Raw genomic sequence first — 24,156 nt, 5'->3', positions numbered from 1 at the left:
GTGGTGGGGGGCTCCCTCCTGCTGGCGGCACTCACTGGCCTGGGCCCCCCGGCCCCACAGCCGGCAGTGGGGTAGCTGCTCCAGTCCCCACCCACGCCCGCTGGTGGTGGGTGAGAGGCCGCTGTGTCTGTGTGCCTGTGTGGACAGAGGTCTGCCTGGCCAGACGCCCCACCCGCTGGGTTCCAGACGCGGCTGTGATGCGCTTCCTGCCCCCTGGGCTGGTGGGTGAGGCGTGTCCACCCGGCTGAGCTGCTCTCCTGGAGGGCTTGGTGGGAGAGGTGTGGTCCTGCCTTGGAGGCCACGTGGTTCTCATGGCTTGGGGAAGGGGGCTCTGGGCAGGTGCCAGCAGCCTCGGGGGTCCTCAGACCCGCTCTCTCCTGCTGTCTGGGGTGTGGGCTGGGTCCTGGGGTTTTCTGCAGCCCGTGCCAAGGCTGCCCTCCCCCAGCCCAGCCTGGGAAGATGCCTGGGGGCTTGTCAGCTGGGCCGTGAGTCACAGGCCACTCCTCCGGGCAGGGTCGGGTTTTCTGGCCTGGCCTGGCTTTGTGGCTTTTGCAGATGGAGTGGTTTTATCTTGCGTGGCTGCAGCAGGCAGCAGAATCTACAAGAAAACTTTCCACCCGGGACTGTTACTCAGCCCAGGGGGGCCTTGGGGAGGGTGGGGCGGCCGAGGGGGTGAGGAGTGGGTGAGTGGGGAGGCTGGGTGGGCCGGGGAGGGTGGGGCGGCCAGGTGGGTGAGGAGTGGGTGAGCCGGAGGCTGGGTGGGCCGGGGAGGGTGGGGCGGCCGAGGGGGTGAGGAGTGGGTGAGCCGGAGGCCGGGCCGGGGAGGGTAGGGCGGCTGAGTGGGTGAGGAGTGGGTGAGCTGGAGGCCAGGCCGGGGAGGGCCTGCGAGAGTCTGGGCTGCGCTTTCCCAGTGTCCGGCGTGGAGCTGGAGGTCCCTGGGTCCCCTTGCTCTGCCGCCTCTCGTCAACGTCTGAACCTGCTGGGGGATTCTTTCTTTCTTTTTTTCTTAAGATTTATTTATTTATTTGAAAGGCAGAGTTACAGGGAGGCAGAGGCAGGGAGAGAGAGAGAGAGAGAGAGGTCTTCCATCTGCTGGTTCACTCCCCAGATGGCCACAATGGCTGGATCTGGACCAATCCAAAGCCAGGAGCCTGGAGCTTCCTCTGGGTCTCCCACGTGGGTGCAGGGGCCCAAGCACTTGGGCCATCTTCCACTGCTTTCCCAGGCCACAGCAGAGAGCGGGATCGGAAGTGGAGCAGCTGGGACTCGAACCAACGCCCGTATGGGATTTTGGCACTGCAGGCGGGGTCTTTACCTGCTATGCCACAGTGCTGGCCCCAGGGGAATTTTTAGTCCAGCCTACACTTGGGCCATCTTCTGCTGCTTTCCCAGGCCATTAGCTGGGAGCTGGATGGGAAGTGGAGCAGCCGGGACTCGAACCTGTGCCCACATGGGATGCTGGCACTGCAGGCGGTGGCTTCACTGGCCGCCGGGGTTGCCACAGTGGCTGTGCCGTGTTCACACCAGCAACACCTGGAGTTGCGCCTTTTCCACGTCCACGTCCTCGCTCGCCTCCTCCCTGTCTGGAGCAGCCGTCCTGCCGGCGATGCGGCCGTGGCTGGGCACCGGCTTGGTTTGTGGCATTGAGCGTCTTTGCTCAGGGGCCACCTGTGTGCGTGCCGTGCAGAAGCGTCCCTTCGAGTCCGCGGCCCCTGGGCTGGCGTTCTGCGGGGCCGCCAAGCGTCCTCGTGTGTTCCGGATGTTTCTTCTTTCTCGTAGCCACTTGATGGCGGCGGTTCTCTGTCTGACGGCTCCTGGGATCGCGGGGCTGCGGGTGGCGGTCCTTTGGCCCACGTGCGCGCAGATGTCCTCGCTCAGAGCGGTTCACTGTGATGAAGCCGGTTCACGCATCCTCCCCCTTGGTGGCTGCCCTTCTGGGGTCATGGTCACGACCGCGCCCCCGAGCCAGCCTCGCGAAGCTTTTGCTCCCTGTAGCCCTCCGAGCGCGGCGCCGTTTTAGCTGCCGTGTCGAGCGCTGTGATTCCCGGTGGGGTCTTGATTCTCCGCTTTCTTCTCTCTGTGGGGCCGTGGCTGGCTGTGGGCGCTGCGCCCCCCAGGGCTGGGGGCAGAGGGCACCCGGGGCCCCGGAGGTCCCGCCTGCAGTTGTGGCCCTTGTGTCCGGGGTCTGGCTCCTGGCTGCCGGCCCCCGTGAACGCCCGCCATCCTCGAGTCAGGGCGCAGGGCTCAGCGTCCACCACCCGCCCCCACCGTGCCTCTGTCTGCTTCCTGCCCAGAGGGGGCCGTCCCTGGTGCCTGCCCCAACCTGGACACGAGTCTCGTCCTGAGGCTGCCAGCCGGGCCCCCGTGCCCCCTCCCACCCTCAGGGCCCTGCTGATGACGCAGTGGCTGACTGAGCCCCCTGCACTTCCTTCTCCTCCCGTGGGCGTGGAGTTGCCCTCGCCCAGAGGCCTTGCTGGCCGCCCTGGGTGGGCTGGGCAGGGGGTCCTCAGCCCGCACCTGCCTGCTGCTGCCGCCGGGGCCTCGTCCCCCCGGAAATGCCTGCCTTCCTTGTGCAGCACCCCAATCCCTCCCCCTGCCCTGCCCACCCCTTGCCTGTGGCAGCCTTTGCTGCCCTTGCTTGTCATTCATTCATTCATTCATTCATTCATTCCCTGCATACCTGGCGCTGTCCACGGAGAGCAGAGCCAGACCCCGACTTGTCCTCTGAGCCATGTCACAAACGTGAAGCCCGCAGCCACAGGAGTGGCAAAGGGAGCCTGGGGGGTGGGAGCCCAGGTCGCGGCGGGGGGGCTGCCACTGGGGAGAGGCCTTGGGCTGAGCTCTGAAAGGCGAGCCGTGAGCCAGCGCAAGCCAGGCCTGCGTGGGAGAGCGCGGCCAGCAGTCGGCCGCCTGTGCCCGGGGTCTAGGGTGTGAGGGGCTGAGACCCAGCAGTCTACAGCTTCCTACAGAGGACTGCTGCCCGTCCCCGCCCCCCCCCCCCCCCGGCGGGGCATGCTCAGGGCTGGTGCACAGAGGGCGTCCTGGGACCTGGTCTTCCTGCCGTCTCTGCACTCAGCTGTGTGGCCCCCGCTGGTCTCCCCCACTCTCGGGGCTCAGGCCTTGGACTCGCCCTGTCCCCGCCCCAGGACCCAGCCCCCTTTCCCATCTCCACCGGGAGGTCTGTTCCGTCTCAGGGTCACCGCGTCCCAGACGGAGGTGCTGTGTGCAGCTTTAGCTCTCCCGCCCCCACCCCTGCATGGAGCCCAGACCCCATCCTCTGTGTGGCCCCCGTGTGCAGGCCACCTGCTGCCCTCACACCTGTTCAGTTTCACCCAGATGCTCCCCGGGGGTCTCCCACCAGCAGGGGGCATTGGTGTTGGTCCTGGGGCTGCCCTGGCTCAAGCCACGGAAGCCTGAGGGTCCCCTGAGGGGGTCCCGAGGCCCAGGACAGGTTGGGGCACCCTGGAGCTGGTAGCTGGGCATGGATGTGGTGTCCTTCTGTGTGGGACCTGAGTCTGGAGTTTTGGGGGCCTCCAGCCCCCACCAGCACCGGCACAGAGCTCCTGGAGGCCCTGTGGGCAGACTCGGGACCCCTCTGCACCTCCCCTCCCTGGCCCTGGCTTCCTCTCTTTTTCATACAACGGGGGGCGCCTTGACCGGAGCAGAGCTGAGCGTGCGCAGTGGCAGCAGTGCCCCCTTGGAACTGTGCCGGAGCGCAGCCGGGCCGGGCCGCTCCTCCGGGTCGCAGGAGTCGAGGGTGGCTGCAGGGGTGACAATCCAGTGCCCTCCGCGTCCTGGCTTTGTGTCCTCTGTCCCCACTAGACAGGGGTCAGTCCAGCTCCTTGGAGGCCGTTTATTGGGGCCCTACTGGGTGCAGGCAGTCTCTGACGTTCTTAGCCTACAAGGAGGAGTGGGAGAGCCACAGCCCCTGGCCACTTAGGGTTAACAGGCAGTGAGTAAATCAGCAAATCCATCGCTGGCTTGAGGCCCCTGGGAGCAGGAGATGTGACGGAGTGGGTGTGGGTGGGAGGGTGGGGGGCAGAGTTGAAGAAAGGCCCCCCTGGGAGATGACAGCATGCTGAACTGAAGGACAGGAGCTGGCCAGGCCAGAGTCTGGGGGAGGAGCGTGCGGCAAAGGGAGCAGCAGGTGCAATGGTGGGGCTGCAGTGTGGCCATGGGACCTGGGGAGGCCTCCGTGGCTGGCTGCAGAGGCGGGGAGCGGCCAGGAGGGGGCGGTAGTGGTTGCTGCCTTCACAGAGGGAGGGGCCGAGGCTGGCTTTCTCTTCCCTCCAGCCTCAGGCCCCTGACTCTGGGCGTAAAAATCCAGGTCATGCTGGTGGCCCTTGGGGCTGGGGTTAGCGGGGGGACCTGCGTCCCACCGGGCACGCGGCATCCCGGAGCTGGTGTGGAAGGCAGGGGCTGATGGGGGAGTGAGTGCCGCTGGGACCCCAGGGTGCGGGGACCCCTCGTGAGGAGCTCATGCTGGGGGCCAGGCACCGCCTCCTGGGGGGCGGCTCTGGGTGCGGCTCCTGCTCTCCGTGCAGCCTTTCCCCGCAGTCTCGCCTCACCTGGAGAGGGCCGGGAGGGGGCTCGGGGGGCTCCTCTGCCCCGTCAGGGCGTCTGCTCCCCTCTCTGCATGGCAGCTGTTTTGGTAAAGCCCCAGAACCCCACGCCAGAGCTTCTCAGAGAGCAGGCCTGGGGGCTGACCTGGGGGCGGCACCAGGGTCTTCCCGGCTGCCGGCCCGTCCCTCTCCATCCCTGCCTCCCACCGGCAGCCCCTCACCCCCTAGTCCCCGCCTGCCCGAGCCCCAGCGTCCCCTCCCTGGGCACTGCTGTGGGTGCTGTCACAGAGCTTGGCAGCAGCCTGCCCCCACCCTGCTCCCATCCCGGAGTCACTGGGTCCAGGGAGAGGGGAGGGGGCCGGGTCTGGGCTCCACCTGGAGGAGGTGGCCTAGGGCATTGGGAGGAGGGGCTGCTTCCGTGGAGGCAGGAGGGGCCAGCGGCCGCGGGGTGGGGAGGGGCTCAGGCGCAGGGAGCGGCTCTCCCAGCAGGTGGCGGTGCAGGCCCAGGTGAGCCTGGTTTCCCAAGGGGGCATTTTCCCTGCCTTGGCGGGAAACGGAGAGAACTGGAACAGACGCCTCCCTGGCCCTGGCTGGGAGGGCCGCGGGCGAGGCTGGGCCTTGGACCCCACCCCCACCATCCATGACCCCACCTTGAGCGGCAGACGTAGCTCAAGTCCCACTGGCTCAAGTCCCACTGGAGTCTGTTTACGGCTCTTTTTCTCATGATCTGGTCCAGGTGCTGATACCTGAATTCTACCCCAGGCTGCCGTGTGCCCCAGCCCCCCCAGGAAGGGCCCTCCCGCCCCTTCCCCACCCCTGAAGTTCTAGATTTTTCCATCTGGTGAGTGGGTTTGCTGGCTGTGTTGGTTCTGTGGATGGGCCTGTGGCTGGTGCCCCGGGGGCTCCTGGGGATAAAGTTGAGTGACAGGTGCTGCTGTCCACGCCTTGCTGAGCCTTGCGTTTCCCGGGTAGACACCGGAGGTAGAACTGTGCAGGGAGAAACTGCGCGGGGCCTCGGCCTCCTCCGTGACGCGGGCATCCCACGCGGGCGCAGGCTTGGTTTGGTTGCCGTCCCGGCTGCTCCACTTCCCATCCAGCTCCCTGCAAATGCGCCTGGGAAGGCAGCAGCGATGGCCCAAGTGCTCGGGCCCCTGCACCCACGTGGGAGACCCAGACGGCGCTCCAGGCCCCTGGCGTTGGCTTGGCTCAGCCCTGGCCATTGCGGGGTGAATCAGGACAGTCTCTCTGCTATGCCTCTCTCTGTCTGTAACTCTGCCTTTCGGTTAAGTGAATAAATCTTGAATAAAAGACAAGGAAAGGGGATGCCGGCTCTTGCCCCACAGGGGCCGCCGTTCCCACGCTCCCACCTGGTGCCGTCACTCTTGGGGTGGGTGTGCCCCGTGTCTCGTCAGGGCTTTGCTCTGCATCTGCTGGACGAGTGACGCTTCCCGCACATTTCCGTGTGCTTGTCAGCCGCTCGGATGGTTTTCCCGTGCACAGAGCTGGCGCCCGTCTGCAGATGGCTTGAGCTTGTCTTGCTGGCCCTGGGTGCTGGCCTCTTGTCACCGAAGTGTTTCGCAGATATTTCGTTCTGGACTGTGGCTGGCCTGCTCATTTTCTTAATGGTGTTTTCTAATGGGCGGAGGTGCGCCGTGGGCATTTTGCTAACTGAGGTCTTGGCGGCCGTCACGTTCTGTGTTCTCCGTAAGAACATTTTGCCTGCCCCAAGTGGCAAAGGCGGCGTCGACGTTTTCCTCCAGAAGGTTCTGTGGTTACGGCTGCCGTCTGCGGATGGCGTGAGGTGGGGTCAAGGTTCACTTTGATGTTTTCCCTGTAAGCCCAGTTGTTCCACCTGTTTGTCGGAGCATGCTGGGTGCTGCAGTGTGGGTCTCTCTGGAAGTCCCGCCCTGCGAGAACCACGCTGTGGCTTACCGTGGGTTGGTGGAAGCCCCTGGATCTGGCAGTGTAGACTGTAACAGGACACCTGAGGCCCTTAGGACCCGTCCCCTCTTCCGGGCCCCTGCTCCGGACGCTTGCTTGGGGGCCGAGTGTCCAGCTACCCACACAGGGGGAGTGAGATGCCTCCTGTTCTTCTCAGAATCGCTGTGGCTGTTCCCAAGCCTCTGCAATTCCACGCCCCTTTGGGAACCCCAGTTGTTGTGAGCAAGGCCCGGGGCTTCCGTCTGGTCTGTGAGAACCTGGAGTGAGCTTGGAGAGTTAACATCGTGCCGCGTTCAGGCCCTGAAGGTGGTGCTCGGCTCCCTGCCCTTCCCTCTCTGTTTTATCTTCCATCCCGGTGCAGCTGGGTGCACCTGCCACCTCCCGGCCCCCGGCTGCTCTCGGTCGTCCTCCTGGGAGCCCCTGAGCAAGGTCCTTTTGGGTTTTCCGCGTGCACAGGCCCCTGGTGACCTACTCAGTCTCCAGCCTCTCTCCTCTCCCTGGACTGGGAGGGGCCGGCTGGCAGCTCCACTTTATTCACAGGGCTGGTGCCCCTGAACAGCACCCCCCCCCCCAGTCATCCCAGCAGCCAGTTTCGGGAATGCCCTGGGTTTTAGGAGCTGGGGAGGGGGAGGGGCAGCCCCCCCCCCCCTTTCTTACGGTATCCCAGCGATAACGCCTCCGGTACCGCCTTGGGTACTGCCTCGGGCCAGCTCGCAGCCTCTGTTCCCTGAGCTGCTGTTTAAATTCCAGGTGTGGTTTCTGCTTCCGCGGCTTCCTGCGGGAGTGGGAGGGAGGAAGCCAGGACGGATAAGGGCAGCAGCCAAGGGGACGGAAAAGAACAAGGGCGAAAGTTGCGTCCATGCGGTGATCCGCAGCCTGATAAAGCTGCAGCTGATGGAGAGGAGAGAGGGCAGAGCCGGGGCGGGGCGGGGCAGAGCCGGGGCGGGGCGGGCGTGAGGCAGAGCCGGGGCGGGGCGGGGCGCGACCGCCAGCTCCTGAGGCCAGGTCCCTCCTCCTCCTTCTGGCCAAGAGCGGTTGTTCTCAGTTTAATATCTGATCAAGGACGATATATTAAGTGGGTTTTGGAGCGGGGACTTGGAATAGGAGCTTGCTCCGTCCACTCCGTGCATCGACCTGGTGGTGCAGTACCTCTAGGGACAGTGCACCTTCCACCCCCAGAAAAAGATGAGACCAGGGGACTATTGTGAATAACTTAGATAAAATGAACAAATCCTTTCAAAGTACAACTTACTAAAATTAACTCGAGGGGCTGGTGCTGTGGCATAGCGGGTAAAGCCACCGCCTGCAGTGCCGGCATCCATATGGGCGCGATTCAGATCCCGGCTGCTCCACTTCCGATCCGGCTCTCTGCTGTGGCCTGGGAAAGTGGTAGAAGATGGTCTGGGTGCCTGGGCCCCTGCACCCGTGTGGGAGACCTGGAAGAAGCTCCTGGCTCCTGGCTGCCGCCTGGTCCAACCCCAGCTCTTGCAGGCATTTGGGGAGTGAACCAGTGGAAGGAGGGTCTCTTTCTGTCTGATAAATAAAGTAGATTTTAAAAAAAATGTTACCATAAAGCATAATATAATTTGTAATTAGTCAGTAATAGCAAATAAACTGATTTCCTGGAATCTGAGAGCCACGCTAGCAAGAACTTGAAAAGGGGTTATGAGATCCTCCGACTTGCAGCCAAGTGGGACAGAGTTGAGGGTGACCGGGGCCACGTGCTGCTGGCGTCGGAGTCGTGGGTGACCGAGGCCACGTGGTGCTGGCGTCGGAGTAGTGGGTGACCGGGGCCGTGTGCTGCTGGGGACAGAGATCGTGGGTGACTGAGGCCGGTGTGCTTCTGGGGACAGAGATCGTGGGTGACCGGGGCTGTGTACTGCTGGCGTCGGTGTCGCGGGTGACCAGGGCCGCGTGCTGCCGGCATCGGAGCTGTGGGTGACCGGGGCCGCGTGCTGTCGGCATCGGAGCTGTGGGTGACCAGACCCACGTGCTGCTGGTGTCGGCGTCGAGGGTGACCAGGCCCGCGTGCTGCCGGCATCGGAGCTGTGGGTGACCGGGGCCCATGTGCTGCTGGTGTCGGCGTCGAGGGTGACTGGGGCCGCGTGCTGCCGGCATCGGAGCTGTGGGTGACCAGGCCCGCGTGCTGCTGGTGTCGGCGTCGAGGGCTGCTGAAGCGCATCCTGGAGCGGGCGGACTCCCCGAGACAGGAGCTGGTAGGGCGCAGGCTGCCGGGGCACAGGCAGGGGAGGGGTGCAGTCTGTGGCCGTGGGATGCCGGGGCAGCTGGAGCCACGGGAGTGTGCGTCCTGCCCTGAGCTGCTCTTAGCGATGGCGAGACTGGTGGGGCTTAGGTACTGGGCACACACGGGCACACACAGGCACACACATGGGCACACCCAGAGACGCCCAGAGACGCATGGACTCACAGAGACACGGACACACACAGATACACACATCTACACGCATGCACACACATCTACACACATGCACACACATCTACACGCATGCACACACATCTACACGCATGCACACATATCTACACGTGTACACACATCTACACGCATGCACACACATCTACACACATGCACGCACATCTACACACATACACAGCACATATACAAGAGACACACACACATACATATGCGCACAGTACACAGTATACTTTAAAAAAATCTTTTTTAAAATTTATTTATTTGAAAGGCAGAATTACAGAGAGGCGCGGTGTATGGGGGGGGTCTTCCATCGGCTGGTTCACTCCCCAGAGCTAAGTTGATCCAAAGCCAGCAGCCAGGAGCTTCTTCCGGGTCTCCCACGCGGGTGCAGGGCCCCAAGGACTTGGGCCATCTCCCACTGCTCTCCCAGGCCACAGCAGAGAGCTGGATCGGAGGTGGAGCAGCCGGGACTCGAACTGGCGCCCATGTGGGATGCCGGCCCTGCAGGCGGTGGCTACGCTACAGCACCACCCCCACAGTACACTTCTATACACATACACACACATCTCCACATGTGTACACACACACATGTACACACCTGCAAACACAGTGCACACATAGACTTCCATACACAGCACACGCACGCACACGCCATGCAGAGAAGCAGCCTTGGCCTGCGGGGCTGTGGGCAATGGTGAAGGAGAAGGCTAAGGACTTGGGTGTCCTCCCCTTGGCGTCAGGCCCTGCGGGGGGCCGTGCGGCTGCCCCAGAGGCCCGCGGCCTCCCGTGGTGAAGGTGTGGAGCGAGCCCGTCTGTTGGAGCGGCTTAGCGGGTGCCTGACAAACTCAGCCGGGGTGTGAGCAGGCTGAGCTGCCTGCAGGCTCCCGGTGGGCTCCCAGGCTCCCGGGGCAGCTGTGCCGCAGCAGGAGGCGGCCTGGGGCCAGGAAGAGGGGCGGCTTGCTCTCTGAGCCCTGCGGAGCCCTCCAGGGCTGCCCGCGGACAGAGCCTGGCTCCCCGGGGCGGGCCGGGGAGAGAGTGAGGTCAGAGCGCAGGGGCCTGGGGCTGGGTGCTGTGCGCGGGGCGCCGGGCGTCTGCCAGCTGCTCAGGTGGAGCCGTGGGTTGTTCATTTCGGTTTCTCTCCTGCGCCGAGCCCGGCACTCACGGGTCAGCCCCAGCCTGGTTTCCGCCTCCCCTGACCGAGTCTCGTGTTCACTGGACTTGAAATTCTGTGCAATTCCCTGTGAGCCTTTCTGCTCGGCCTCGTGGACTGTTCGGAAGCGTGTCGTCCGTGGCTCTTCTAGAACCTTCTCAGGGCTGTTGACTTGTACGTGGCCACAGCGTGTACTCGATGTGATTTCAGTCTGCTAGAATGTGAGGCGTGTGGCCCCGAGAGCGCCGTGGTCACGCGAGGGCACACGCGTTCTCGGCCTCGTGGGCGGGGTTTTTTCGTTGTGGGCTGGGTCAGGGAGGTTTGTGGCATCCTTCATGTTTTCTGCTATTTCTGTCCAGATGCCGAGAGAGAGAGAGAGAGAGAGAGAGAGAGAGAGAGGTCTTCCATCCACTGGTTCACTCCACAAATGGCTGCAACAGCCAGAGCTGGGCTGATCTGAAGCCAGGAGCTCCTTCTGGGTCTCCCACGTGGCTGCAGGGGCCCAAGCACTTGGGTCGCCTGCTTTCCCAGGCCATTAGCAGGGAGCCGGATGGGAAGTGGAGCAGCTGGGACTCAAACCCGCGCTCAGGTCTGGGATGCTGGCGCTGCAGGCAGCACCTAACCCACTGCACCGCCGTGCCAGCCCCACGTGTTCTGGAGTACGGTGTCCAGAGTTGCAGTGTCGTCTGCGGGGAGACTGGGCAGGGAGCAGGGGCCCTGCGGGGAGACTGGCCAGGGAGCAGGGACCCTGCGGGGAGACTGGGCAGGGAGCAGGGGCCCTGCGGGGAGACTGGGCAGGGAGCAGGGGCCCTGCGGGGAGACTGGCCAGGGAGCAGGGACCCTGCATTCCAGGAACCCAGCTCTTCCTTACTTGTGGTGAGAGCACAGGGCCCCTGCCCCTGGCCGCCGGACAGCAGGGGCTGTCACCAGGGCCTTTTCCTGGCAGGGGTGACCACAGTGTCCTTGGTCTCTGGCTAGACCGGGGCAGTGACCGCCCGCTGGCGTCTGTGTTGGAGCTGCGGCCCGGCACCCCTGGACTGGGCCCGTAGAAGCTGGGGCTTCCCACTGCTGCTGCAGGGCCGAGGGTCCGGTCTCTGGCTCGCACTGCCCAGTGTGGGATCCGACCCAGCGCCTTCTGCTCATGGGGCCGCTCAGCTCCATCCCAGGGGCAGGGCTCCATCCCCCACTCCCTGTGCACACGCCGAGGAGGGCCCTGGGGTTGGCTCCAGAGGGGTGCAGAGAGGGACCCCAAAAACATAGCCCTTCCTCTTGCCTGGCCTGATGCTTCCCAGGCACAGAGGGGAGTGGTCCTGGGCGGAGGCACAGGGACGGGCGCTTGCAGGGGGTTAGTGGGGGTGGGGTGGGTGGGGGTGCGTGTCAGCCGGGGCCCTGCAACACAGCCTCCGCCCTGTCCTGTGTGGGCAGGGAGCCCACTGCTGGCTGGAAGGGAAGTGGAGTGGGCAGCTGCCGGTCCGGAGGAAGCCCCGCCTCCTCTTCTCCTCCCCAGAACTGTGTGTGCACTGCGTGTGTGCTCACAGGTGTGCGTGCGCGGGTGCATGCGTGTGGCCGTGTGCACGCACACTCCCTTCTGCAGAGGAAGTGATTCACACCCGAGTGCCGAGGTTGGAGCAGAGCAGGCAGCAGGAAGGTTGGCGGCGACGCCGAGGGAAGGAAGTGGGCGGGGCCACGCTCGGCCCCACCCCCGGAGCTGCTGGCACAGAGGCTCAGTGTTGTTTCACCAAGACCTGGGATCTTTTGGGGGGAAGAGCGGGAAGGATTTCTCCTGTAGGGCGTATGTGCACATGCGTGCATGTAGTGTGCGCACCTGCATGCATGTGCTCACGGGTGTACATGTGTGAGGCATGTACTGTGTGCCGCTTCCATTTCCATTTTTATGTTTTCCTGGCTACCAGAGAGAATTTCCGTGGTGGCCTCCCCCCTTCCCCGGGCTGCCCATAGGGCCATGCACACGTGAGCAAGCACAGGTGTGTGCACGCACACACATAGATACAGATACGCACACATACATGTGACATAGACACACAGATACACACACAGACACAGATACACAGATACGTACACAGACACGTGACACACACAAAGACACACACAGACACAGATATGCACACAGACACGTGACACAGAGACACACAGATACACAGACACAGATACACAGATACTCACACAGACACATGACACACACACAGATACACACACAGATATGCACAGACATGTGACAGAGACACACACAGATACGCACACAGACACACACAGATATGTGCACAGACACATGACAGAGAGACACACAGAGATACACACGCACAGACACAGAAACACAGAGATATGCACACAGACCCATGATACACACACAAACACACACACACACATATACACAGATATGTACATAGACACGTAACAGAGACACAGTTACAGAGACACAGATACACAGATACACACACAGACACATGACACAGAGACACAGATACACACACAGACACATGACACAGAGATACAGATACACACCTGTATGTGGCACCTCCTGACACACACATTCAGAGACATGCAGACACATAGACACACACTCAGACACACACAGGGGTCAGGACAAGTGCCCCCATGGGTCGCACCTCCTGACACACTCAGAGACACACACACTCAGAGATACACAGTCACACACACACACACACACTGAACACACACAGGGGTCGGGACCAGTGCCCCGGGGGGTGCACCTCCTGACACACTCAGAGATACACAGTCACACACACACACACACACACACACACTCAGGGGTCGGGACCAGCGCCCCGGGGGGCGCACCTCCTGGCAGGAAGTGCAGCTCTGGGAACGGCAGGCCCCGCCTTTGGCACAACGCCCTGTTTTTGTTGCTGCCCATTGAAGGGCGCAGAAAGTGGGGTGGAGGCGGGCGGCGGGTGGCGGTGGGTGGCCAGAGGAGCATGCGTGGGGGCAGGGGAGGGGCTGCGCCTGTCCCTCTGGCTCAGAGACGCCGTGTGGCCCTGGGGGGTCTCCCAAGGTCAGGTGCCACCACACTTGGGGTTGGACCCTGCTCCCCCTGAGCCGCGGTCAGGGCCGGCCAGGGCCCTTCCCCGTGTCCCCGGCAAGGGGGCAGGATGGGCACGGCTGTGGGGGAGGGGCCACGGTGAGGTCCTGGGGACTTGGAGCAGGGAGGCTTCCTCTCTCGGGGAGCTGGAGGCCGCCGTCGGGCCTGTCCCCGCTGTGGGGTCTGCGGGAGTCCTCGGCCCCTCTGCCAGCCTCGGGGGCCGCCGGCTGTGTCGTGCCTGTCTCTGCTCTGGCTTCATGCGGCTTCTTCCCGCCGGGTCCCCTCTCTGTTCTGAGTCCGGATGGCCTGGCATTCCTCACAGAGTGATGCCAGTCACTGGGCTTAGGGCCCGCCCTCCATGTCCCCTGACTCCGTCCCCATGGCCCTGTCGTGGGTAGGGGGTGAGGACTTGGCTGTCTTTTTGGGGGCACCCAGTTCTACTCAGTGCAGATCCCCTCGGCAGAGGGGCCTCCCCAGGGCCTGGTCCTGAGCGGGGCAGGTGCGTGTGGTGAGCAGGCTACAGCAGGTGCAGGGAGGAGCCGTGCTAGGGGCGGAGCTGGGAGGCTTGCCCGTGCCGGAGGAGCCGCAGCCGCCAAATGCCGAGGGGCAGGGGAGACGGTGCCCGCTGACTCTGCGTCCTTTCTAAGTGAGACCTGGGGGGCCACAGCTGCGGCCCACTGAGGTGCTTGTCACACCGTGGCCACAGAGCAGGCGTGGGATCCCCGTGCCTGGAAGCTGCGAGTGGGAAGTTGTTCGGGGATGCGTGGAGGGGCCCCCGGAGGGTCCCACCCACACCAGGAAGCTGTTGATGTCCAAGCGTCGTGTTGCCGGGGGAACGCCCGGGACAAGCATCCCCCCCCCCCCGCCAGGCCTCCCCACTGTGCCTTGTCTAACAGGGCAGGTGCGATCCTACTGCCCGATGCCCCGCCTTCTCGGTCACTATGGGAACAGAGCCTCACCTGGTGACCCCTGGTCTGAGCCTCGAGCCAAGCAGGCTGTCGGTCACACGTGCGTGAGCACACACATACCCGAGGTGTGTGCCTGCACACGCATGTACACATGCACGCGGTCCTGTCACTGGTGTTTGAAGGCAGTGAGAGCTGTGAGATCGATCCCACTGGGCCACGTGTGTTACACGGCTGTCATCACGTGTGTTACATGGCTTTCATCATGTGTGTTACACGCCTGTCGTGTCTTCCACTCCTGCAGCTCTCGTGCTGCCCAAGGCACTGTCTCAGCACCTCGGGAGGCGGCGGCCCGGACTCCGCCTCTCTTCCCTCCTTGCGTGGAGCAGGTCTTGCCCCGGTCGGGGGCTGGGCCTTGCGTGGGCTGGTTTTGCTGTGAGCACCAAGGAAAGTTCTGGAAGCTTCCCTGCGGTGCTTTGGCCTGGCCTGGAGCCCCCTCGCCAGAGGGAGGGCAGAAGGGCCCTCCTTCCCCAGAGGTCACTGGGCAGGTTCAAAGCCAGGCTGAGCAGCCCCTCCTCTCGCGGGGGCGCTGCAGGCCTGCCTGGGGCTGCAGGTGAGGCTCCGAGCAGCTGTCCGGGAAGGTGGGGGCTGGGAGTGCAGCCTCGCGGAGCTGAGGCTGGAGCAGCTGGGGGCCTGAGGCTCCCTGCTGCCCCTCCCTCCCGGGGGGCAGCTCCAGGCTGACCTCTGCTTGTCCCACACCTGTGCCCAGGCTGGGCGCTCTACAGGGCAGGCGTGCAGGGGCCAAGCCAGGGCCTCCGTCCAGCAGCCTTGGGAAGCAGGGTGCTTCCCGCATGTCCGGCCCGGGAGGAGCCCGATGTTCCGCGGAGCTGAGTGAATGTCCTGGCCGGAGGGCGTGGCTTTGCGTCTCCGTCCTGAGCGTGTCCAGCGGCCTCTTTGGTGCGTGTGGCCTCCCAGACAGCAGTGTCTCTCTCCATGCGGACGGCATCAGGAGTGGCTGGGCACCGCCGTGGTCGGGGCACGCAGATGCTCCGCGCGGATGCTCCGCGCGCTCGCTGGGGTCCTGGGCGGAGCTCCAGCATCCTGGGGGCAGAGACCCTGGCCTTCCCCATGAGGGGCCCAGTGGGGTCTGAGCAGCCACGTGGCCAGGACGATTGCGAGGTCTCAGAGCGCAGCTGCAGGCACTGTGGCTGCCGGGGACTCCTCTGTGCAGGTGGGCGAGGTGTGGGGCAGGGGCTGGTGTTCACTGGGCGTGTCACATGCTGTGCCCAGACTGGCCCCCGCCACCTGGAGACCCTTCCAGGCCCAGGTGCTGAGAGCAGGGGCTTCAACCTGCGCGGCACCTAGGCTCCACCCGAGTCCTGGGATCTTAGGAAGGGGCTGGGCTGCAGTTTGGGCGCTCAGTTTGGGGGTCCACCCCTGCTCCAGCACCCAGAGTGCTCTGCGTTCTGCTGTGAGAATTTCCCATCGTGCAGCAGGTGGAAAGCAGGCTGCAGGGAACGTCTGAGTCCCCGTCGTCTGGCTTCTCCCTCGAGCACCAGGCCACCCTGCCTTGTCACCTCCCGGGGGTCCGTCCACCTTCCCGTCTGCCTGGGGTCTCTCTCTCTCTCTCTCTCTCTTTCAAAGATTTCTTTCTTTCTTTCTTCTTCTTTTTTTTTTTTTTTTTTTTTTTTTTTTTTACAGGCAGAGTGGACAGTGAGAGAGAGAGACAGAGAGAAAGGTCTTCCTTTGCCGTTGGTTCACCCTCCAATGGCCGCCGCGGCCGGCACACTGTGCTGATCCGAAGGCAGGAGCCAGGTGCTTCTCCTGGTCTCCCATGGGGTGCAGGGCCCAAGCACCTGGGCCATCCTCCACTGCACTCCCTGGCCACAGCAGAGAGCTGGCCTGGAAGAGGGGCAACCGGGACAGAATCCAGTGCCCCGACTGGGACTAGAACCTGGTGTGCCGGCGCCGGAAGGTGGAGGATTAGCCTAGTGAGCTGCGGTGCCGGCTTCAGAGATTTATTTCTTTATTTGAAAGGCAGAGTTGGAGAGAGAGGGAGGGAGGGAGGGAGGGAGGGAGAGAGAGATCGGTCTTCCATCTGTGAATTCACTCTCCAAGTGGCCACAATGACCAGGAATGGGCCAGGCAGGAGCCAGGAGCTTCTTCCAGGTCTCCCACATGGGTGTAGGGACCCAAGCACTTGGACCATCTTCTACTGCTTTCCAAGGCCATAGCAGAGAGCTGGATCAGAAGCGGAGAGGCTGGGACTCGAACCAGCGCCCAAATGGGATGCCGGCAGCTTAACCCACTGTGGCACAACGCTGGCCCCAGGTCCACCTCATTTTGCTTGTGGTGCATTTTCAGTAATGCGCAGTCACCGACGACTTCCGGACGGACTGCCGGATCTCACGTGTAGCGCTGCCTCCCCAGTTACCCATGCCTCATGTTCATCCAGGACGGCTTCTGGGCGGCCCGCTCTGTCATGGACGTGCAGCCCCCGGTCACGCCTCGCGCCGCCACAGGTCCAGCTCTCACGCCCGTGACACAGCGGTTAAACAGGCGTGTGAGAGAGAGGAGAGCTTCGCAAAAAGCGTGTGTGGGGGGGTGGGGGTGGAATTAGCGGGGACGTTTATTTTGGTGCAAACAGTTTGAAATCCACGCATATGAGTCTTCAAAAAGTTTGTGGAAAAGACGTGTTGTGGAAAACCGAGGCATGAATTTCAACCTTTTTTTAGTTAAAGATAGATTTATTTATTTATTTATTTATTTGAAAAGCAGAGTTAGAGAGAGAGGGGGAGAGGTTTTCCATCCTCCGGTTCACTCCCCAAATGGCTGGGCCAAACTGAAGTCAGAGCTTTATCCAGGTCTCCCACGTGGGTGCAGGGACCCGAGGACTCGGGCCATCTTCTACTGCTTTCCCAGGCCACAGCAGAGAGCTGGCTCAGAGGTGGAGCAGCCGGGACTCGAACCAGCAGCCATATGGGATGCCGGCACTGCAGGTGGTTTAATCTGCTCTGTTACAGCGCCAGCCCCCATCTTTTCTTTCTAAATTTTCTTGATTTCTTAAAATGTATTTGAAAGACAGAGAGACAGACAGAGACAGAGAGAGAGAAAGAGAGATCTTCCCCCTGCTGGTTCAACCCCAAATGCGGACAACAGCCAGCTCTGGACCAGGCTGAAGCCAGGAGCCAGGAGCTCCATCCAGGTCTCCAGGTGGGTGGCAGGGGCCGAGTACCTGAGCCATCGCCTGCCTCCCAGGTGCGCGTTAGCAGGAAGCTGGATTGGAAGCAGAGCTGGCACTGGAACCCAGGCACTCTGGTGTGGGTGTGGCCTATATCTCACCCTCTGTGCCCAGTGCCCGCCCCTTTTCTCCTTTCCTTAAATCTCCCCGGGAGACTGGCGCAGCAGTTTCTGTTTAGCGGGCGTGAGCTGAGCCCGCCCTCTTTGGCGAGCCCTGCTGTCTCGGGATTAGATCGGGAAGCAGCCCCTCCTGCTCAGGAGGGAGGACAGAGCCTGTAGGGCTGACCGCGGTCAATGTCATCTTGTGCCGGGGTGACAGCAGGCGGGTGGGAGCCGGGGGGTCAGGAGTGTGGCCGCTTCCGCAGTGGGGGACGGATGTGCTGGGGATGTGCAGCCCCCATTGCACACAGCTGGGTTTTCCTGAATGTTCTAGGTTATTCGTGATTGCGTGGTCAAGTCTCTCTATGGCCGGCCCAGATAACCCCACGCACCACGCGGCTCGGTCAGTGTCGGGATGGGCCGAGAGGCAATGGCCTCCGACGTGCACGCTTCCTCCCCATGGGAGAGGCGCTACCTGGGTACGTGAGCAGGCGCGTGCTCCTGCGGGAGGCTTGGGCGAGGGGGCAGACGCCCTGCCCCACCCGGCGCCCTGGCTGTGCTCACCCAGGTCACTGGGTCTGTGGCCGGCCCCACGGGACGAGCCAGAGCTGGGGCCCGTGGCCCTGTCTGGGAATGTCCCCACCCTGTTCTTGAAGGTGAGAAATTTCTCTCTGCTGGAGAACAGCTGTGTGCAGGCTGGCCCATATGGCTCGCAGGCCGCTCAGGGCTTCCTGCCTTGGCGGGCGGGCGGGCTCTCCAGCGCGAGATGGAGATTGCGCCCGCGGCTCCCCCCTTGCTGCTTGGGGCTCCTGATCCCAGGGTCCAGGCAGGAAGGTGGGGGCGGGACGAGGCCTCCAGGGGAGAGGCTGATGTGGCTGCCAGGTGTGTGCAGAGCCCTCGCGTCCCACCCCGCTCAGTGGGTCACACACTGTGCAGGGTCTGGGTGCCACGTGGGCATGAGGCCTGAGGTGGAGGCTGCCCGTGGAAACCGAGGCGGGGCCCCAGAGGAGAATCCCACCATCCGGGGGCTCCAGGAAGGCTTCTGGGAGGAAGTGGAGCTTTTGTGCTGAGGCCTGGATGGTTGCGGTGAGCCAGCCTGGCAGAGGACAGAACAAGACAGGCCCAGAGGAGCGGGGCTGCGAGAGGGACCCGAGGGCGGGGACAGGAGGTCAGAGGGCCTGGCCACCTGCTGGGCCCTCGCTCTGGGGATGGAAGGCCAGCGGGCTGGGGTCACTTCTGCACGTCACTCGGGCCGTGGCACTGACCGTGTGGCATCTGGGCTGGGAAGGATCCTGGGTTGGGAGGGAGGCAGCCCGGGGGCCCGAGCTCAGGGGGCCAAAGTAGACAGCAGGACCCCATAGCCTCTCCCCAGCTTGGTGTGGTCCCAGAGATGTGGCTGCTGCAGGTGGGAAGGGGTGCTGGCCCCTCGGGCCCTGGGCCTGCTGCGTTCCCACGCCACCCGTGTTTGCCCTGTCCACGGGTGGGGTGTGGCCGCTCAGGTCCCTGGAAGCCAGGGGCAGCCTGCAGAGGCCTGGCCCTCGCCTCAGGGGCCCGGCAGCCTCTGTCCCCTGTGCCTGCCCCTCTCCCCTCACACAGCTTGGCCAGGGTGGCTGTGGGGGGGACAGCCAGGGCCGGGGTCCCCTCGCTCACTGGGACGCATCTGGCCGCTGGCCGTCTTCCAGCGCCGCTCGGGTCGGGAGGCTTTCATTTCCCATCTCCAGATCGTCTGGAGGGGCCCAGCCCCCCCCCGCCCCGGAGCGTTCTGTTCAGGCTGCAGGCCAAGCCCCGGCTGCCTCTCAGGTGCAGGGGTGGGGGTCACTGCGGCCTGGGTGCATCTGGGGGCACAAACCTCTCTCCCGATGGGGTGGCAAACTCCAGCTCCCGGGAAGGCCCCCTCCTGATTTGGCTGCACCACCCCTGTCTTCTGAGGACCTGGCCTGGACAGAGCTCAGCTGCTCTTCCCTCCCCCCCTCCCCTCCCCCTCCTCCCAGTCCTCCTCCTTCTCCTCCCCCCTTCCCCTCCCTCCTTCTCCTCCCCTCCTCCTCCTCCCTCCTTCTCCTTCCCCCTCCTCCCTCCTTCTTCTCCCCCTCCCCTCCTCCCTCCTCCTCCTCCCTCCCCTCCTCCCTCCTCCTCCTCCCTCCCCTCCTCCTCCTTTCACTTCCCCCCTCCTCCCTCCTCCTCCTTCCCATTCCTCGTTCCTCCCTCCTCTTCTTCTTTCCTATCTCCCTCCCCCTCCCCTCCTCCTCTCCCTCCCCCTCCTCCCCCCTTCTCCTTCTCCCCCTCCTCCTCCTCCTTCCCCTCCATCCTCCTGTGGTGGTGCCCACCAGGCAGAGCTGGCTGGTGGCAGCCAGGAGGGCTGACAGGCAGAGCTGGCTGGTGGCAGCCAGGCGCGGCGACAGGAAGAGGCTGGCCCTAGAGCTGCCAGTGCAGGATCCTGCCCCTAAACACCGGGGCCTTTCTGCTGACGTCATTGGAACCTGGGACAGAGTGCCCAGGCGTCACCCCCGTCTCCCATGGATCCTGGATTTGCCTGCTGGGGACGGTTCAGGGCAGCCAGAGGCCTCGGGGCCGCTGGCTGAGTTGGGGCAGAGCCGGGGGCTGGGAGGTGGGCGCCCTAGCCTCAGGCGTCGGGAGCAGTCTGCATCGGTGCAGGCCAGGCGCTTCCCAGTGCTCCTGCTTGTGACCACTGCTGGACAGTGGGTCTCTCCCTGGGCAGGGCAAGCCCACAGCCCGGCCGCACGTCTCTGTCGGGGTGTGGAGGAGGTGACGTCCCCAGCCCCTCCGTGCACCTCTGTGGCCTTTAGTCTCCATCTCAGCACAGGGGCTCCTGGGAAGCTCAGCCAGTGACCCACGTCCCACGCTTTTCCCCTCTGCCCCGGGCAAGCAAAAGGGACACGTGTCCCCCAGGTGGGTGTCCTGTCTCCGAATTGTGTGCTCATCTCTGTCTCCGTCTCTGTCATCTCCTTCATCTCCCTCCGTCTCTCTTACCCTGCTCACTTTACCTCTTTTTGAAACAAAGCTGGAATGGGGTTGAGAGATACTGAGCTCCCCATCACTGGAGGTATGCAGGAGCAGGGTGGACAGGCGTGTGGGGGCAGGGTCTACATGAGGACTCCAGTGGGGCTGTGGGTGGCAAGGTAACCCTTGCAGGCCCTTCCGAGGGGCCCCTGTGGGGAGGAGGCCCCTGCTCCTGCCGTCCCCGGCTGCCTTGTCTGCTTGCAGGCTCCTTGCTTCCACTGCTGGAGCTCGGGGTGGGGGCAGGGTAGGGGTGGGGGGCTGGTTAGTGGCCCATAGAGGGTACACAGGGAGGCCCCGCCCCCCCGGGGCCACGCCGGTCACCGTGGTGACTTGAGAACGCAGCGCTTTCTTCTCTGCTTGGGCCCCCATTGTCCCTGCTGACGTGGAGCTAGGGCAGGCCGGTGACTCAGCCCTGGTGCCCACACTGCGGCGGTGGCACGGTGCCGCCAGCCCTGGGCCCCGAGCAGCGGGATGCCTGCTAGAGAGCGAGGGGGGTCGGCCAGGACACTGCAGGTCCCTGGGAACAGCCTGTGCCGCCCAGGCAGACTCATGGCTCAGCCAGGGCCCAGGGCTGCCCCCGGGTGAGGTGTCTGCAGCTGGCACAGCCGGCGATGCCAGCCGAGGCCTCCGTTGCTGGCTGCTTGGTGATGGAGTCGGTCCCGGGCTGGTGTTGCCATTGCAGAGCCACTGGAAGGGCAGAGGCTGTGTCCCCCAGTGACCAGCCACCTCTCTGCAGCTCCAGCCTGGGAGGGTTGGAAGCCGCGTCTGGGGTGGGGGTGGGGCTGTGTGAGGCGGCAGTGATGGGGAAGTCAGCTGAGCCCCCAGACAAGTTCTTCTGTTCCCCCACTGTCCCTGGGTTAGAGCTCACAGAAGCCGGTGGGGGCATCCCAGACCCTGGACCGACCCATCAGTGCTCATGGTCGTGCAGATAAAGGCTCGAGGCCAGGGGGGTGATCCGGGGGTCTGCTGGAGCAGCCGCAGCTCCCACTCATGGCTTCAGCCCTCTGCGAGCAGCCCCCAGCCCCCAGCCCCCAGCCCAGCGTCCCCTGGGTTCAAGATCACTGCAGGCAGGAACGTTTATGGAGGAAACTGAAAACAGGAGAGCTGGGCGGGTCCTGCTCCGAGCCAGGAAGGCTGGGGAGCTGCAGGCTGATTCAGCCCCACGCAGCGTGGCCCCTGGAGCTGGGGGTGGGGTGGGGTGGGGGAGGGCCTTGGGACGGAGCAGAGCCTCCTCCATGACTCAGAAGCACGTACTCTGTTTAGAAAGCCCCGGGCCAGCCTGGAGATAAGCGCTGGCCACTGTGCTCTGGCTGTAGGTCTTCCCCAGGAGCTGGTGGGGCAGGGCTGGGGGCGTGGCGGGCAGGTCCTTCCCGGGCTCCAAGCTGAGCTCATGGTGGGAAGGGGCTTTGGGGCCTACAGACCTGGCGGGTGTCATTGGCTGGCCCCAAAGAGACAGAGTGGGCCTGATCCCAGGGGCTGTCCCCGGCACGGCACGTGTGACGTGGAGGCAGGGATGGTCCTGGGGTCTTGGTGTCCGGCTCAGGACTCTGGATGTGTAGGGGCTGGCGCTGGTCTGCACTGGGGCTGGCAGGCGTGCATAGGGTCCCTGTGAGGTCTGAGCGTTCTCCTTCCCTGTCGGGGGTCACTGTGACAAAGGCAAAGGCACCACCCAGCGCTGAGCAGGGACGGGGGATGGTCTGTGCTGTGTGCCCACAGGCAAAGAAGCTGCTGCTGCAGGGGTCTCAGAGGAACCCGGGGGCAGTCTGGGGCAGACAGGGAGCTGGGGAGCGGGGGAGCAGAGAGCGACAGCTGGTGCAGGTGTGGGGCAGGAGGGAGGCCAGCAGGGATGCCAGGACAGGGGCCAGGGTGTGTCAGACTTGGAGTTTGCATTTTGGTCTGAGTGCCAGGCCAGGGGAGGCGACCTCGGGGTTAGGGGACCGCAGCCCGCAGGAGGGAGGAGCCTGGGGCCAGTGAGGCCGTGTGGGAGGGGTCGGGGGTGTGGTGCTGGTGACAGAGCAGAGGCAGTACAGAGATCAAATCCTCCACCTGTCGCCACGGGTATGTTTTGTAAATCTCGTAAATCACATGTAAGCTTTCTATTTCATGTATAATCATGCATCTTAATTACATTGAATTTCATGTTTTATAAAATATATAAAATTAGGAATGAATTATATATGAATTATCACTTAAAAGTAAATGATAGGGGCTGGCATTGTGGCCTAGTGGGTTAAGCCACCGCCTGCAATGCCGGCATCCCATATGGGCGCCAGTTTGAGTCCCGGCTGCTCCACTTCCAGGCCAGCTCTCTGCTGTGGCCCGGGAAGGCAGCGGAGGAGGCCCAGGTGCTTGGGCCCTGGCCACCCCCCAGAAGAAGCTCCAGGCTGCAGGCTGCAGGCTCCTGGCCCAGCCCCTGCCATTGCAGCCATTTAGGGACTGAGTCAGCAGAGGGAAGCTCTCTCTCTCTCTCCCTTTCTCTGTGTGACACTGACTTTCACATAAATAAATCTCTAGAAAAACTAAATGATATAAAATTACCGTATTCTGTAGCAGCTCCACTTCCGGTTACAGACCCCAGGGAATTAAAGGCAGGGACTCAGACAGATATGTGGTCACGGCTGTGCCGTTCACGACAGCCAAAGTGGGGAGCAACTCAGTGTCCACAGGGCCGGAGGGACAGACCCCGTGCCATTCAGCCTTTAAAGGAAGGACTTCCTGACACATGCTACACCCGGGGAACCTGAACACACTCCTGCCCCGTGAAGTGAGCCAGCGAAGGACCCACGCTGTGTGATTCCGCTTTGATGAGCTTCCTGGAGAGTCCAACGAATAGAAACAGAAAGTGGACCAGGGCTGCCGGGGCTGGGGGGGGGGCAGGACAGACGGGGCTGCCTGAGCTGGGGGGGCAGGACAGACGGGGCTGCCTGAGCTGGGGGGGCAGGACAGATGGGGCTGCCCGGGGCTGGGGGGGGGCAGGACAGACGGAGCTGCCGGGGCTGGGGGGGCAGGACAGATGGGGGTGCCGGGGCTGGGGGGGGCAGGACAGACAGGGCTGCCCGGGGCTGGGGTGGGGCAGGATGGACGGACGGGGCTGCTGGGGCCAGGGGGGGCAGGACAGATGGGGGTGCTGGGGCTGGGGGGGCAGGACGGATGGGGGTGCCGGGGCTAGGGGGGGGCAGGACAGATGGGGCTGCCGGGGACTGGGGGGGGCAGGACGGACGGACGAGGCTGCTGGGGCTGGGGGGGCAGGACAGATGGGGGTGCCGGGGCAGGACGGACGGAGGACAGACAGGGCTGCCCGGGGCTGGGGTGGGGCAGGATGGACGGGGCTGCCCGGGGCTGGGGGGGCAGGACAGACGGGGGTGCCTGGGGCTTGGGGGGGCAGGACAGATGGGGCTGCCCAGGGATGGGGGGGCAGGACGGACGGAGGACAGACAGGGCTGCTGGGGCTGGGGGGGCAGGACAGTTGGGGGTGCCGGGGCTGGGGGGGCAGGACGGACGGACGGGGCTGCCGGGCCTGGGGGGGGAGGGCAGGACAGACAGGGCTGCCTGGGGCTGGGGGGGCAGGACAGACAGGGCTGCCCAGGGCTGGGGGGGCAGGACAGACAGGGCTGGCGGGGCTGGCAGGGCTGGCGGGGCAGGACTGGGAGTCCTTGTCTCACAGGGACAGTTTCAGCTGGGAGGAAGAGAAAGCTCTGCAGATGGCCGGTGGTGATGGGCAAAGGTGACCACCTCTAATGCCACTG

The 24,156-nt window shown here is 63.9% G+C and overlaps 1 protein-coding gene and 1 pseudogene across 3 annotated transcripts in view; both read left to right on the top strand.

Annotated features, from left to right (window-relative positions):
- SEPTIN9 (septin 9) overlaps window positions 1-24,156 on the top strand; it is a 131,368-nt gene that overhangs the window by 27,126 nt on the left and 80,086 nt on the right. The gene's annotated exons all lie outside the window — the stretch shown is intronic.
- On the top strand, window positions 7,509-7,674 carry LOC127486203 (U2 spliceosomal RNA; annotated as a pseudogene).

Source organism: Oryctolagus cuniculus, chromosome 17 (genome assembly GCF_964237555.1).
Source record: "Oryctolagus cuniculus chromosome 17, mOryCun1.1, whole genome shotgun sequence".
Classification (NCBI taxonomy): Eukaryota; Metazoa; Chordata; class Mammalia; order Lagomorpha; family Leporidae; genus Oryctolagus; species Oryctolagus cuniculus.
The sequence above is the reverse complement of the archived record's forward strand: the minus strand, read 5'-3'. Positions and strand labels throughout refer to the sequence as shown.